The sequence below is a fragment of the Trachypithecus francoisi genome, unplaced genomic scaffold, assembly GCF_009764315.1.
Source record: "Trachypithecus francoisi isolate TF-2019V2 unplaced genomic scaffold, Tfra_2.0 Contig01451, whole genome shotgun sequence".
NCBI lineage: Eukaryota > Metazoa > Chordata > Mammalia > Primates > Cercopithecidae > Trachypithecus > Trachypithecus francoisi.
Genome location: NW_022681432.1, coordinates 175,740 through 191,597, shown reverse-complemented (window position 1 = coordinate 191,597; position 15,858 = coordinate 175,740). Strand labels below are relative to the sequence as shown.

Here is a 15,858-nt window from a genome sequence, read left to right as displayed (position 1 = left end):
GAGAAAAAGAAAGGTAATTAGAAGTGGGATTAGTTAGATGAGTCTCCATTGCCATCAGAGGATTGAATTAGACCCATTGTGATTCGGTGTGCCAGCTTCTCAGGCGTTGGCACAGATCTCACCACGTCCGAGAGCAGTCTCTGACAAGGACGTCTTTTGCCTGTGGTTTTCTTTTGATGATCTCCTGGTGAAACACAAGCACATCCTCTTTCCCACGTTAAGTAGAATTAGAGACAATATTTAAAGGTTTGGGGAAATCCTGTAAGGCAGTAATCACGGCAATTAACTCTGCCTTTTGAGCAGAAGTATAAGAAGTAGAAATAAGTGTGCTCGCTTCGGCAGCACATATACTAAAATTGGAACGATACAGAGAAGATTAGCATGGCCCCTGCGCAAGGATGACACGCAAATTCATGAAGCGTTCCATATTTTTGAGTTGATGGGTGCAGCACACCAACATGGCACAAATATACATATGTAACAAACCTGCACGTTATGCACATGTACCCTAGAACTTAAAGTATAAAAAAAAAAATAAAAAAATAAAAAAATAAAAAAAGAAGTAGAAATAAGCTTGTCTGTAGGACCTACACAGCCAGCATTACCATTGCTGGAGTCATCAGTGAACACTGCAAGGGCCTCAGGAATGCGCTGATTTTAGGTTAGTCGAGGGACCACCCAAGACATCATTTCATAAAATCAAACAATGGTTTTTTGGATAATGATTGTCAATAATGCCAATAAAATGAGCCCAGTGAATTTGCCACAGTACTGAATGTTGAAAGGCAGCCTGAACTTCAAGCCAATTTAAAGGAACTATAATTAAATTGGGATCAAATCCAGAAATTTGAAGTATTGTACACCAAGCCTGTCCAATTTAAAGTTTTTAAAGAATCTCTCCTAATTTGAACTTTTTGAGGTTGAATGCATTGTTTATTGACCATCATTCCTAAATATTGAATAGGAGTGGTCTGTTGAATTTTATCCTGGGCGATGTGTAACCCAGCCTCTGTAACACAGTGGCTCAACATTTGATAACAGTCAATTAATTCTTTATCAGTGGGAGAAACAATTAAAATATCATCAATATAATGAAGAATACAGGCCTGGGGAAATTGGGCTCGAACTGGTGAAAATACTTGTCCAAGATAAAGCTGGCAGATTGTAGGGCTACTCAGCATTCCCTGAGGAAGTACTTTCCACTGATAACGAGCTGCAGCCTCCTGATTATTGATACATGGTACAGTAAAAGCAATTTCTCACAATCCGATTTATTTAAAGCAATATAAAAAATCTTTAAGATCAATAACTATGAGAGGTCAATTTTTAGGTATTAAAGCAAGAGCAGGCATGCAAGTTTGGATGGCCCCCATAGGTTTAATTACAGTGTTGATGGCCCTTAAAGTGGTTACCATTACTAGAAACACAGGAGAATTTCAGGGGGAAAGAGAGGGTTCCACATTTCCAAGTTGTAACTGTTCAGAAACCAATTGAGTTAAAGCCTACAGATTTTCTTTAGAAAGCGGCCACTGCTGAACCCAGACAGGTGTGTCAGATTTCCATTGTAAAGGGATAGGATCCGGAGGCGTGGCAGCGGTCACCACTAAAACAGTCCTGTTTTTTTTTTTTTTTACAGTAACTGGGAGAGGTTTAGTAATCCCTTCATGCTTTGGACCGAGACGGAGTCCAGGAATAAACTCCATGTTTTCCATCATATGCTCTCTGGGAGCACTATAAGAGTTATGCGGAATATTAATTTCAGCCTCAGTATCTACTAGGCCCTCAAACCTTATTCCCTTGAATGTATATGGTGTAGGTGGGCTGTAGTTTAGAAATTACATTAATCCAAGAAGCGGACTTTTTCACTGCTGGAGCCCATCCCAGGGCCACGTGTCTTATCTCCTTTGTTTAAAATGATATTAGGTAGTAAAAGCAATTGAGCTTGTTTAACAGTAGTAAAAGAAACAGGAGCTTGGCCTGAGGTGCGTGATTTATCCCAAGCTCTCATACACACGTTTGTTACTTGTTTTGTGGTAAGCGTATTAAAGCCTAATTGGACATAAGTATCAGAGAAACTATCGGAACCTGTGAGCTGAGCCTGAGTAACTAGAATGCCATTAGTCCGATTTAGCTGAGCCTGCAGACAGGCCTCCTCTGACCACCAAAGTACCAAACTGTAAATGCTGAGATGGGGTCAGATCAGCTTTTGCCAAAATGTCCCAGTCTAAAGGAAGTAAAGTGATCTCTGTACAAAAAGTTTGCAATACCATTTTAACATAAGGAGAAGTAGGACCATATTGAATACAAACATCCTTAAATTCTTTTAAAAAGGTCAGATTGAGCGGCCCATATCGACACAGACCGGAATGAGAGTGTGAGAAAGGGGAATTGAAGGAGTAAAAGAAGCAGAAGTATACTGGTGATTACTGGCGTCCATGTGTGAAGAAGGGTACAGCGAAGCAGGCTGAAGGGATGGCAAAGTGACCAGTTGAGGAACCAAAATGACAGGAGGGTGAGGGGCTGAAGTGGATGGGGGAAGGCCTGCAGAATTGCAGGTAAATTGTGGTTTGGTCCTGGAGCCATTAGGTGACACCTAGAGGTAAACGCTGCAAAGGTTTGAAGAGGGAAGAATTAGCATATCTGTGGTCCTGGGCTGTGTGAGTCGTGGCCAGGGGAGCTTGGAGTACCAGCTCTTTGTGAAAAGAAGTAAGATTACCAGGGGGTAACGTTAAGCCAAATTTACCAGAGTTAGGCATTGACGTTTCAGAATTGTTAGGTGGAAGAGGAGTAGCTGAATGGAGAGGCTGATCAGATAATGAAGGCCATGTGTGCGAGGAAGGTTGCGGAGGTATTAGGATGGCAGGCACCAAGGCCGGATCATCCCAAACAGTGACAGGAACAGAATTCCCTGTGGAGACCAGGTCCTGGAATGCTGTAGCAAGATCCAATACTTTTACATATACCGTTACTTTTTCAGGAAACCAAGGACAGTATTTTTCCACTGCCCTGAATGGAGTGACCATATTTTCCATGGGCACTCAAATCATTGTTTGTTTTAAGCAGAGTTTAATATAGAAGAGATAGGTATAATTTTTATACTCCGTGTGTCCCATAGTTAACCCGGACCATGCACAGACTACTCACCAGTCGTCAGGGAGTCCAACACACGTAGCTGTGAACCAAGCCGATGTCGTTTCACCGCACCTGCCAAAGGGAATCAGGTTCCCACATGCACTTAGGAAAAAAGAGAGACCATGAGGGCACCAGATATCTGGAGAACTCGCTCCCGATGTTTAACGTGGGTTTTTTTCTATTTCCTAAGTGTCTCGGCTGGGTTGAGAAATTAAGGGAAAGAGCACAGGAGAGAGAAATTTAAAGCTGGGTGTCCGGGGAGACCTCACATGTCGGCAGGATCCGTGATGTTCCCAGAGCCGTAAAACCAGCAAGTTTTTATTAGTGATTTTCAAAAGGGGAGGGAGTGCATGAATAGGGTGTGGGTCACAGAGATCACATACTTCACAAGGTAATAAAATATCACAAAGCAAATGGAGTCAAGGCGAGATCACAGGACCACTAGTTGAGGTGAAATTAAAATTGTTAATGAAGTTTCGGGCACACATTGTCATTGATAACATCTTATCAGGAAACAGGGTTTGAGAGCAGATAACCTGTCTGACCAAAATTTGTTAGGCAGGAATTTTCCTCATCCTCATAAGCCTGGGAGCGCTCCAGGAGACCGGGCCTTATTCCATCCCTTCCGCTTCGACCATAAAAGACAGCAGGCCTTAAAGGGGCCCTCTATAAGCCTACCTTCAGGGCGCATTCTCTTTCTCAGGGATGTTCCTTGCTGAGAAAAAGAATTCAGCGATAGTTCTCTTATTTGCTTATGAAAGAGGAGAAATATAGCTCTGTTCCATGGGGCTCACCGGGGACCAGTTCAAACTTACCTCTCTTGTTCCCTGAACATCGCTGTTTATCCTGTTCTTTTTCTTAAGATGCCCAGATTTCATATTGTTCAAACACACGTGCTCTACAATTTGTGCAGTTGACACAATCACAGGATCCTGAGGCGACATTCATCCTCCTCGTGAGGGGATTAAGAGATTAAAGTAAAGACAGGCATAGGAAATCACAAGGGTATTGATTGGGGAAGTGATAAGTGTCCATGAAATCTTCACAATTTATGTTCAGAGATTGCAATAAATACAGGCATAAGAAATTATAAAAGTACTAATTTGGGGAACTAATAAATGTCCATTAAATCTTCACAATTTATGTGAACAAATTATGTGAACAAATCTACACAATTTATGTGAACAAATCTACACAAATTATGTTCTGCTGCTGCGGTTTCAGCCAGTTAGGGATCCCTGACTTCCTGCAACATGTTTCCTCGGTCTTTTGTGTTGTTTTCTACATTTCAATTATTTCTGCTCTGATCTTTATTTTATTTTTCTTCTACTAATTCTGGTTTCGGCTTGCTCTTGCTTTTCAAGTTCTTTACAATGCATTGTTAGGTTGTTTATTTGAGTATTTTCTTTTTTTTAATGTAGGCACTTATAGCTATAAACTTCCCTCTTAGTATTGCTATTACTGTATTTCATAGTGTTTTCATTATTCTTTGTTGAAAAAATTTCTTCAATTGTTTTCTTAATTTCTAAATTGAGCCCCCGGAGAAGAATATGTATTCTGCAGCCTTTGGATGAAATGTTCTATAAATATCTGTTAGGTCCATTTTATTTGTAGTGCAGATTAAGTCCAATGAGTCTTGCTGGTTTTCTGTTTGGAAGTTTGTCCAGTGCTGAACGTGGGTATTTACGACTCTAGCTATTGTTGTATTGGGGCTTATCTTTCCCTTTTGATCCAATGATATTTGCTTTATATATCTGGATGCTGCAGTGTCAGGTGCATATATATTTAAAATTATTATGTATTTTTGCTGAATTGACCCCTTTATCATTATATAATGACTGTTTTTATCTCTTCTTGTAGTTTTTGTCTTGAAGGCTATTTTTTCCTAATATAAGTATAGTTACTCCTGCTTTTTGGTGATAGTGGGCATTCTTGTCTTTTTTTCTGTTCTCAAGTGGAATGCTTTCACTTTTTGCCCATTCAGTATGATATTGGCTGTATGTTTGTCATAGATGGCTCTTATAATTTAGAGATATGTTCCCTCAATTTCTAGTTTCTTGAGGGCTTTTTTCATGAAAGGACATTGAATTGTATCAAAAGATTTTCCCATATCTATTGAGATGATAATATGGTTTTTGTTTTTAGTTCTTTTTATGAGGTGAGTCACATGTATTGATTTGGTTATGATGAACCAACCTTGCATCTCAGAAATGAAGCCTACTTGATCATGGTGAATTAACTTTTTGACATCCTATGGGATTTGATTTGCTATTATATTATCGAGGAATTTCACATCTATTTTCAATGGAATTCTTTTGTAACTTTCTTTTTTTTTTTTTTTTGAGACGGAGTCTCGCTCTGTCGCCCAGGCTGGAGTGCAGTGGCCGGATCTCCGCTCACTGCAAGCTCCGCCTCCCGGGTTTACGCCATTCTCCTGCCTCAGCCTCCCAAGTAGCTGGGACTACAGGCACCCGCCACCTCGCCCGGCTAGTTTTTTGTATTTTTTAGTAGAGACGGGGTTTCACCATGTTAGCCAGGATGGTCTCGATCTCCTGACCTCGTGATCCGCCCGTCTCGGCCTCCCAAAGTGCTGGGATTACAGGCTTGAGCCACCGCGCCCGGCCTGTAACTTTCTTTTTATGTTGTGTCTTTTCCAGGTGTTAGATCAGGATGATGCTGGCCTCATGTAATGTTCTAGGGAGGAGTCTCTCTTCCTCAATTTGCTGGAATAGTTTCAGTATAATTCGTACCATCTCTTCTTTGTATGTCTGGTAGAATTTGGCTGTGAATCCACCTGGTGTAGGGCTTTATTTTGTTAATATGGTTTTTATTACTGATTAATCTTTGGAACTTGATATTGGTGTGCTTAGAGTTTCAATTTCTTCCTAATTCAATTTCGGGAGATTTTGTGTTTCCAGGAATTCATCCATTTCCTCTAGATTTTCTTGCTTGTGTACATAGAGGAGTTCATATTATTACCTTAGGATCCTTTGTGTTTCTATAGGATCAGTTGTAATGTCATCTTTGTCATTTCTTATTGTGTTTATTTGGACTTTCTCTTTTTCTTTATTAATTTAGCTAGCTGTCTATCAATCGTGTTCACCCTTTTAGAGGACCAACTTTTGGTGTCATTGACTCTTTGTCAAGGTTTTTGTATCTGAATTTCATTGACTTCTGCTCTGATTTTAGTTATTTATTTTCTTCTTCTAGATCTTTGTTTAGTTTGTTCTTATTTTTTTACTTCCTCTATGTGTGATGTTAGATCATTAATTTCAGATTTTTCTAACTTTTTGAGGTAGTTGTTTAATGCTATAGATTTTCTTCTTAAACCCTGCTTTTGCTGTGTCCTAGATATTTTGGTATGCTACATCTCTGTTTTCTTTTATCTCGAATAATTTTTTGATTACTGCCTTAATTTTGTCATTTACTCAAAAGTCATTCAGGAATGAGTTAATTGTCATGTAATCGTGTGGTTTTTAGATACCTTGCTAGTATTGATTTATTTTTTTATTCCACTTTGGGCCAAGAGCGTGGTTGGTATGATTTCATTTTTTAAAAAAAATACTGAGACAGTTTATTTTGAAATCACAAATCAGCAAATGAAGTGGGGGAAACTTCATCTTCTGTCCACTCCTCCTTACCTTCTAAATTATCTCATCCACCCCTTTTCTCCTTTTCTTTGAAAGTAAATGCAACTTTCTTCAAGGAATATCTTTGCTACTCCTTGAAGAAAGGAATAACTCCTTGTATTGTAGAAGTTCCTGGACAAACAAATATATGCATATTTTTATAGATATTAGAGGACCCACATCTCATTCTATGAGATCAATAAGAATCAGATATTGTTGCCTGGATGCCATTAAAATAATAATCACCTATTTTCAATGTATAGCACTTTAAAAGTACTAAACTACAAACAAATATCTGATACAATAATTAAACATTAAGGCAAATATCTTGATTGTCTGAATTTTGTCATACTGTTTATACAGTTATAGGAGTGATATGCATTTGAAATTAATAAGTACATTATTTAAAGAAAAACAGTTTAGACTTTCCTGCTGTCCCAACTTAGAGAAGTTTGAATGAATAGTTGCGCAGATTAGAAAAATGGGTCCTTATTCCAGATATTTTTAGAAGAAAATATTGAAAAGACTCGATACTTGACTTGATGAGTGGTACTTCTATGAAAATAAAGGAAGAGTTTGATAGACCTTTCAGTCTTCTGTTTTAGGCTACTGGATGGATGTTGATGGCATTCATATGGATCACAATGGGGCAAATGAGCAGATTTTAGGTGGAAAGTACTGAATTCAATTAAGGACATATTGAGTTTAAGGTGTTTATGTATAGTTGTCCAGTGGGCCTGGAGCTTAAGCAACTCATCCAGGGAAAAATGACATAGATCATTAACAGTTCAAGTTGCATCTTGATACTATAAAAATGTAAGTTTACATAAATTTCAGTCTATTACTTATTTTATCAACAAACCTAACAGTAGTGGCACATTTGTTACTTTTACTGGAGTCTGTTTAAGCTGTGACTTCACCAATTTAGATTTTATCAGCTAACATTTGATATTCATATTTATACTTACTTGTGCATAAGCCATTAGAATATGGAAGGAGTTGATGTAGAGAACGTAGTTGATGTAGACAAGTAGTTGATGTAGAGAAAGTAAAATTATTTATTTTTATTTATTTAATTTGTAAGAGATGCATTTTAATAAGCACAGCAGAGTAGTCATAGTGTCTCAAAGCTGAAATTTATTAGAATAATTTGTAGAATAGGCTAGAATGTTGAAGAATCTTGTATCCTATTTTACTTGTATTTTAGATATTATTTTCTTTAATGAGAATGAACCTGAAAATCAAAATTTATAGAGCTGTTTTACTAATGAGATGACCCTTTAGTGACTGGGGTCCAATCAACAAGGATTTATGTATTTTCTTCACATTTATCTCCACTACTCACCAAATAATTCTGTGAATGTTGTGATTGCTAGAAATAGTCTTCCATTGCAGATACCATTGCAAAAAATACAGGTGGCCAAAAGTTAAGATTTAGTTAACTAGAAATTAGAAGAGGGATATTTGGCACAAGCACATCCCAGTGACAAGTGAACTTTGGAACTTGATGGAAAGCAATGCATATCATTAAAGCTTTCACCTCAACTCTCTATTACAATACATGCATTAGAAAAAAAAAAAAAAAAAACCTGTTTCAATTGTATGTCCCTTGTTTCCTCTAAATCAAAACTTGTATAATGTTTCAAAATATACCAATTTTATTGGGTGGAACTCTGCTTTTTAAAATAAAATTCACTTTATAGAGGCAGACAGAAAGAAAAATATTTTCTCAGAAATTTAAACTTATGAAATCATGGATTTGTGGTAACTATACATTTCATGTTCCTGAAATAACAACTTCCACCTGTATTTATCAATATTAAAAACAACAGAGTAAAACAAAACCTGAGAAAAGAATATTTTGAGAAAGCAAAATAACATCTGCTGGTCTCTAACAGATCTTTTGTGGCTAAGGAAAACTTATGAGAGGCACTTTGAAATGAAAGACATCCCATTCCATGGGTTTGAATGATCTCTGCTGCTTTCTCATGTGCAGTAAATGAACATACCCACTGGTGTGGAACCTAATGAGCTTGTTAGTAGGCCCATGTCCTTTATTTGGGAAGGAATACATGACAGTGCCCCAGATGCCCAGGGCCAAAAGTAATTCAAACTGAAATTAGTGATAAAGCCATGTATATCAGACTTTCTCTCCTTTTTCACTTCTGTTTTCTTTATTTATTGTGTTAAGTAGAAATGCCCTGCAGACATTGTGGCAGTTAGCTACATAAATGAAAAGAACACAATTCCCGCTCTTGGAGTTCAGTCTAGTATTGGAGAGCTCACTTAAACAAATAAATGCACAGTGTAATGAGCACTCTAACTGATGTCCAAACAAAAATACACAGGAGCAAAAAAGACAGAGTGATTAGCTTCATGGGAAAGTGGAGGAAGAGTGGCATAGGAAGGATAACCTCCGGAGCATTGTAATGTATGTGTGTGTGTGTGTGTGTGTGTGTGTGTGTGTGTGTGTATGTGTGTATGTTTATCCTCTCTTCCCACACCTTGCTTACCATCATGCAAAACTTTTAAATATTAGCATCCCTGGTTCTCTTACAGGCTGGCAACTGGAGAGCATGCTTCTATCTGCACTCCCTTAGCTTTACATCTATGAAAGAACGATTACTAACGTGTTTGCCAGAATTTGCCAGGAGCAAAACTACTCAATTATCATGTTCTATGACAAAAGAATATTTTATTCCTGTAACCCTGAGATTATGAATGATCTGTCTCATCCTTAAGTGTGACATTTTGCCCTTAGGCCCTACACTCTGTCAGGGTTTTATATTCTTTCTTTATTCACATAAAAGTTAATGGAAATTTTATTCAGTGTAGAAATTTGCAATTGAACTATTATTTCAGATTAAGAATTTCCATTTAAGTAAATGCAGCAATGTAGGTTGCCAAAGGCAGAGGACAATGATTCTTGTTCAGGTACTATTTTCTGGTATTTACCTGGTCAGTCTAATCTAGAGTCCAGATGTTGTTTGCATTTATCTGGTTTCAATTCTTTCCTCGACCATTTCTGAAAGAGTTATTTTAAATCAACGATTAGTTTAAAGGAACCAAAACCTTTCTGAAAAATGTTTTAACCATATATAGCTCTACAATGGAATCTGCAATTCCAAAAACCACTGAAGAATCAACTTTTTTTTAGGCTGATGCCAAAATTTACTCTGTAGCAAAACATGATCTGAACTGACTTATGACCATTTCTTGTCTTTATTTTTTCACCAGACATGAATATCTATACATATTGTGAAAGAAATGTTAATCTATTTGATTATAGAGTACTGCTTCAGATGGGGATGGGATTGTTAATATATGTAATATGTACATTATAACATTTTAAAAGTCTGAATTATCCTAAATCCTGAAACACATCTATATCTAAGAAATTGAAAACGTATAATGACATTTGTGTATCTAATGTGATTCCTAATGTTTAATTCAAAAGTATAAATGTGGAGAAAAGAGAGATCAGACTGTGACTGTGTCTATATAGAAAGAAGTAGACATAAGAGACTCCATTTTGTTCTGTATTTGAGATGCTGTTAATCTGTAACCCTACCCCCAACCCTGTCCTTGCAAGAGACATGTGCTATGGTGACTCAAGGTTTAACGGATTTGGGGCTGTGCAGGGTGTGCTTTGTTAAACAAGTGCCTGAAGGCAGCTTGCTGGTTAAAAGTCGTCACCATTCTCTTAATCTCAACTACCCAGGGACACATACACTGCGGAAGGTCACAGGGACCTCTGCCTAGGAAAGCTAGGTATTGTCCAAGGTTTCTCCCCATGTGATAGTCTGAAATATGGCCTTGTGGGAAGGGAAAGACCTGATCGTCCCCCAGCCTGACACCCGTGAAGGGTCTGTGCTGAGGAGGACTAGTGTAAGAGGAAAGAAGGCCTCTTGGCAGTTGAGATAGAGAAAAGCGTCTGTCTCCTGCCCATCCCTGGGCAATGGAACAAGAAAAGCATCTGTCTCCTGCCAGTCCCTGGACAATGGAACATCTCGATGTAAAAGCCGATTGTATGTTCTATTTACTGAGATGGGAGAAAACCGCCTTAGGGCTGAAGGTGGGACGTGCTAGCGGCAATGCTGCTCTTTATGCACTAAAAAGGTTTATGGAGATGTTGCATATGCATATCCAGGCAGAGCACTTTTCATTAAACTTATTCATGTCACAAGAGATCTTTATTCATATGTCTTACTGCTGACCTTCTCCCTACTATGATTTTATTATCCTGCCACTTCCCTTTTCTAAGATGATAAAGATAATGATCAATAAATACTGAGGGAACTCTGTATGCTGACCGCTGGTCCCCTGGGCCCACTTTTTCTTTCTCTACACCTTGTCTCTGTGTCTCATTTCTTTTCTCAAGTCTCTCGTTCCACCTAACGAGAAACACCCACAGGTGTGGAGGGGCAGGCTACCCCTTCAATAAATTTGTACAGAAATATTAAAAATACTTATGTATCTGGAAAACTTGTATTAATCTTTTAAAATTCACCTTAAATGTAACTTTTTCTGGGAAGCCTTCTCACTCTCTCATAGCTAGTAGTTCCTTTGTCTGTGCTTCCTCAATACCTGATTTGTATGTCTAATATACTTATAATATTATATAAATATTGTTTCTTTCATACAGTCTCTACAATTCTTCAAGGATACTCTTTTTCTCCTGTTGTTGTCTAGTGTCTGGTAGAGTGCTTGTAATGTACCAGATACTTAGGAAATTTTAAGCATCTCTGTGCTAGATGCAACAATAAAGTTAAAAGTCAAAAACTTAATATTTTCCCAGATAATCCTTTGATACTAACCAATCATTTTATTCATTCATTTGTTATTGTAGAGCTATGTATATAGAAAGCTGGTATCTCTCATCAGAAAAATAAAATGCAGCCTAAATGTATTCCTTGCTATTAAGGATCTGACAGTGTCATTGACTAGCAATAAATTCACATCAAAACTTAATAATAGTTTATACTATTCTGTTTAAGGTCTAAAAGAGTGCACAGACATGAAATGCTAAAAGAGTTTTCAAAAGATATAGAATTACAGCATAGAGCTTTGATAACCTACATGGACCAAAAATTATGTAAAGACCTTAGTGGAAGATGGAATATATAGAAAATCAGCAAGGCTAAGGCACCTAACTGGATGTGGGACCAAGCTTCAAATAAGAAAAAACAAAATGCGAAAAAAGAATGGTAAGAGCAAGCATATTAACCAAAGAGTTGTGGTAAACTCAGGATTCGCCTTGGTGTACACTCAGGAAATTCAATATGGTGGGTTACTCATAGTGAAGTTGTGGTCTATTAACCTATATGTATCAAAATCATCAGTGGAGGTTATTTAAAATGCAGATTCCTGGGCTTCATTCCAGACTCTTTGAATTAGAATCCCCAAGTAATTAGAATTTCCTTGTAGTGTTTAGATTTTGTCTGTTTGTGTATTAAGTATCTATGATTGCTTAACAAGTTCCTACAAGTTAAGGGAATTCAAACAACATGCATTTAGCATTTGACATTTTCTGTAGCTCAGAAGTCTGGGCATGGCATGGTTGTAAGATGACAGATGGGACTGCTATCTCATCTGAGGTTCAGGGCCTCTTCTAAACTCATTCAGGTTGTGGTCAGAATTTAGTTTCTTATGGTCCTAAGACTGAGGCTCCTGTTTTCTTGCTAGTTGTTGAGCAAGGGCTACTTTCAGCAATTAGGTGCTGCTCTCAGTCCTTGCTATGGGGAACCTTGCATTTTCAAGCCAGCAACAGGACTTTGGATTTTTCTCACGTTTTGAATTTCTGGATTGCTTTTCTCTGACCAGCAAGGTAAAACTTTTTGCTTTTAAACATTTCATTTCATTAGGGCAAGTCCACCAGATATTCTTTACATTTTAAAGTCAACTGATTTGCGACTTTAATTATATCTTCAAAATCTCTTCATGATAGTAACTATATTAGTGTTTACTTTGAATAACAAAAGACTAGGGATCTTGTGGAGGGCATCTTAGAACACTGCATAAGACAGATCGTTTTTAAAGTAATTCATACAGAAAACAAATCATTCAAAAATTATAAAAGGGAATAGGAAATCTCTTTCCCATTCTTGATTCTGAGTCTGCCAGCTCTCTCTCTGCCACAAGCAGCAATTGCTATCAGTTTATTCTGAATCATTTCAGATTTCATCTTAGAAAAATCATATTTTTTCTTCTGTTTTCTATCCTCACAGAAGTATACTATACACTCTATTCCATACTTTACTTTGATCACTTCACAGGGTGTCTTGAATCTCTTTAAATATCAGTATCTCTAGATCCATTAGTCTGTTCTTTATATTGGTTGTGTCTGCACTTTGTATGAAACGTTCTTTCTCCCAGATTCCCTCCACCTGACTCCCCAAGGCTTGAGTTCTCACTTTATTTAGTTTACTGCATAATTTTCCCTTTTCTGAGATCCTCCATCTGTTCATCCAATATTAAGTAGCCACATGTTCATCATAGCACCTGTTTATTTTCTTCAACTTTTGCCTATCTGAAATAATCTTGTTTGTTTATCTATTTACTTGTCTGTTTTCTCACCATCCAAATAGAAGGTAACCTTCATGAAAACAGATACTCCATCTGTCTTGTTCACTGTTTTGTCTTTAGTTTCTGAAATAGTGCTTGGGCATAACAGATGTGCTTTAAATATTTGTTAAGTATGTTATTCCATTATATGGATGCCATATTATTTAATTAATAATTAACATGGCATAATGAATATTAATTCAATTAATATTAATTAATTAACTTAATTAATATTATGTTTGTTTTCTGTTATAGACAATGCTGCAATGAAAATCAGTGATCACATATCTTGTGCCTATTTGTGAATATAACTGTAAGATATGTTTTAAAAAGTGTAATTACTAGGTCAAATCATATGCATTTAATATTCTGATAAGTATTCCCAAATTGTCCACCATAAAGTTTTTATTAATGTCGACAAGCAATAAAAATGCATAAGAAATATATTTCTTTCAAATATTGCCTGACAAAATTTATCATCATACCTCCAAAAATTTATTTTCATTTTTAAAATTATGAGTGATAATGAACATATTTTTATGTTTATAGCAATTTTTTAGTTTGTAGTTATTGCTACTAACTGCTTATTTATGCCTTTTCCTGTTTTCTTATTAAGTTTTGTGTCTCTATCTTATTGATCTTTTGAAAGTCGTTAAATGTTTACTACTCAAAAAAGCTTTATTTTTAAATGTTGTTTATTGACTCTGTGCTTGTACCTTTAACACTGTCAGTGGAGAAGAATTAAACTCTCTGAAATATTTTTGAAAGGTTATTCTTAGCTAACATAGGTGAATGCAGCCAAGGAAAACAATCTCAAGAAATACTGACAGTGTTCCCGAGGTAGTCAGACTGCAAGTTTATTTTAGCGAAGCAGAGTTACAGGCAAAGTCAAAAGTCAATACATGGTGATTATACATTGGTTTGGCCAAAAAGGAAGGATACCTTAAAGTGGGGATTTACAGGTCATAGGTGGGTTCTGAGGTTTTTAAATTTGCAATTGGTTAAAGGAAAAAAGCTTTGTCTAAAAACCTGGAGTAAGCAGAAAGGAATGCTTAAGTTAAGATAAGGAAGCCTGTTAATCATCATGTGATGCTATGCCAGAGTCAGGTTGTGAGATCAAGCCAAACGTTTCTGAGTTAAAATGACCTGTTTAGCATGATTGATGGTCTGCAGACATGATTCTCTCCAGGCCCCTTAGAAAGAAATTTTGAGAAAAGGTCAGAATTTAGTCCTCAACACTTACCATGATTTCCTGCTCCTTGATTAAAAAAAAAAGCAGCATATTTAATCCTGTCACAAACACATTTAGCATGCATAGAACCACCATAGGCCGTGCTGACAGTTTCGTTTGTTTATTTTAGACAACCTCATAAGAATTTTAGGACTCACAGATTGAACCCTTCAAAGTTGGCCTGGGCACATGCCACAGGCAGATTTTGGTGCTTTCTCAACCTTCCTGTGTAAAAATGAACAATTCTATTACCATTGGTCTAGGAAAGCCTAGTTTTGTTAGAGGCTGTATTGTAGGAAGGTCTGTGATGGTCTATCAAGTGCTGGACCATTCTGAATGCCTCCAGACAGCATCCCAGAAGAAGCTATCTTATTGATTACTGGGAGCTATTTATATATTTTAAAAATCAATTTTTTGACTGTCATATGTGTTGCAAATATTTTCCCCATTTTGACTTTTATATTTTGACTTGGTTTATGATATGGCTTGTGTGTATTACTTTATTTTTATTTTTACGTAGTCAACTACATGTATTGTTTAATGTCTTCTGGATTTCCATTTTGTATTTGGCTGAGGCAATTCTTTTCCACTTCTAGAATTTCTAGGAAAACCAATCCTATGCTTTCTCCTAGCACTGGAACTATTTATTTTAAGATGTATCTTTGATTTATTTAAGGAATTATGTGCTAAATAATACATCTCTCTTTTATCTGAAATGTCAACTTATCAGCTTTAATTTCTATATGTATTTGGATACATAACTGGTCTCTTTTATATTCTATTGCTCTTTCTATTAATGTGTCTATTCCAATATATTCTAATGCATTAGATTTATTAGATGCTTTAGTACCTAGTAGTTCCTATTACTCTCCATCTCCATTATTTTCTTTTGTGGACTCTTTCTTCCTATTATATATTTATTTTCTCCACATGAATTAACACGTTGAATTATTCAGATAATGATATCCTTTATATTATTGAATCTTCCTCCAAAAACTAGGTACAGTACTTATTTTCTATTTATTAAGCCTTCTTTTATTTACTTCTGTGTTTTAAATATAATTGTAAAAAATAAAATTTATTTCTGTAGCTTTCCACAAAACTGAAGAATGACTATCAAATAATTCCTGAAGTACTGAGTTTTGTACATGTCCTTTTCTATGCTTCTGTTTTCACAAAATTGTCATATACTAGCCTGCGCTTTGAGCTCTTGAGCTGACTGGCTATCTAACAAAGCATGTGACAGAGCTGAATCAAACTGGTAGTAATTCACTAAATATCTAAATGTCTGTGAATATAGTC

At 36.6% G+C, this 15,858-nt stretch overlaps 1 non-coding gene across 1 annotated transcript; it reads left to right on the top strand.

Moving 5' to 3' along the window:
* Positions 1–326: 326 nt before the first annotated feature.
* Positions 327–433, top strand: LOC117096299. Its single transcript, XR_004442444.1, has one exon. It is a non-coding gene; the product is annotated as a U6 spliceosomal RNA (small nuclear RNA).
* The last annotated feature ends 15,425 nt before the right edge of the window (positions 434–15,858 follow it).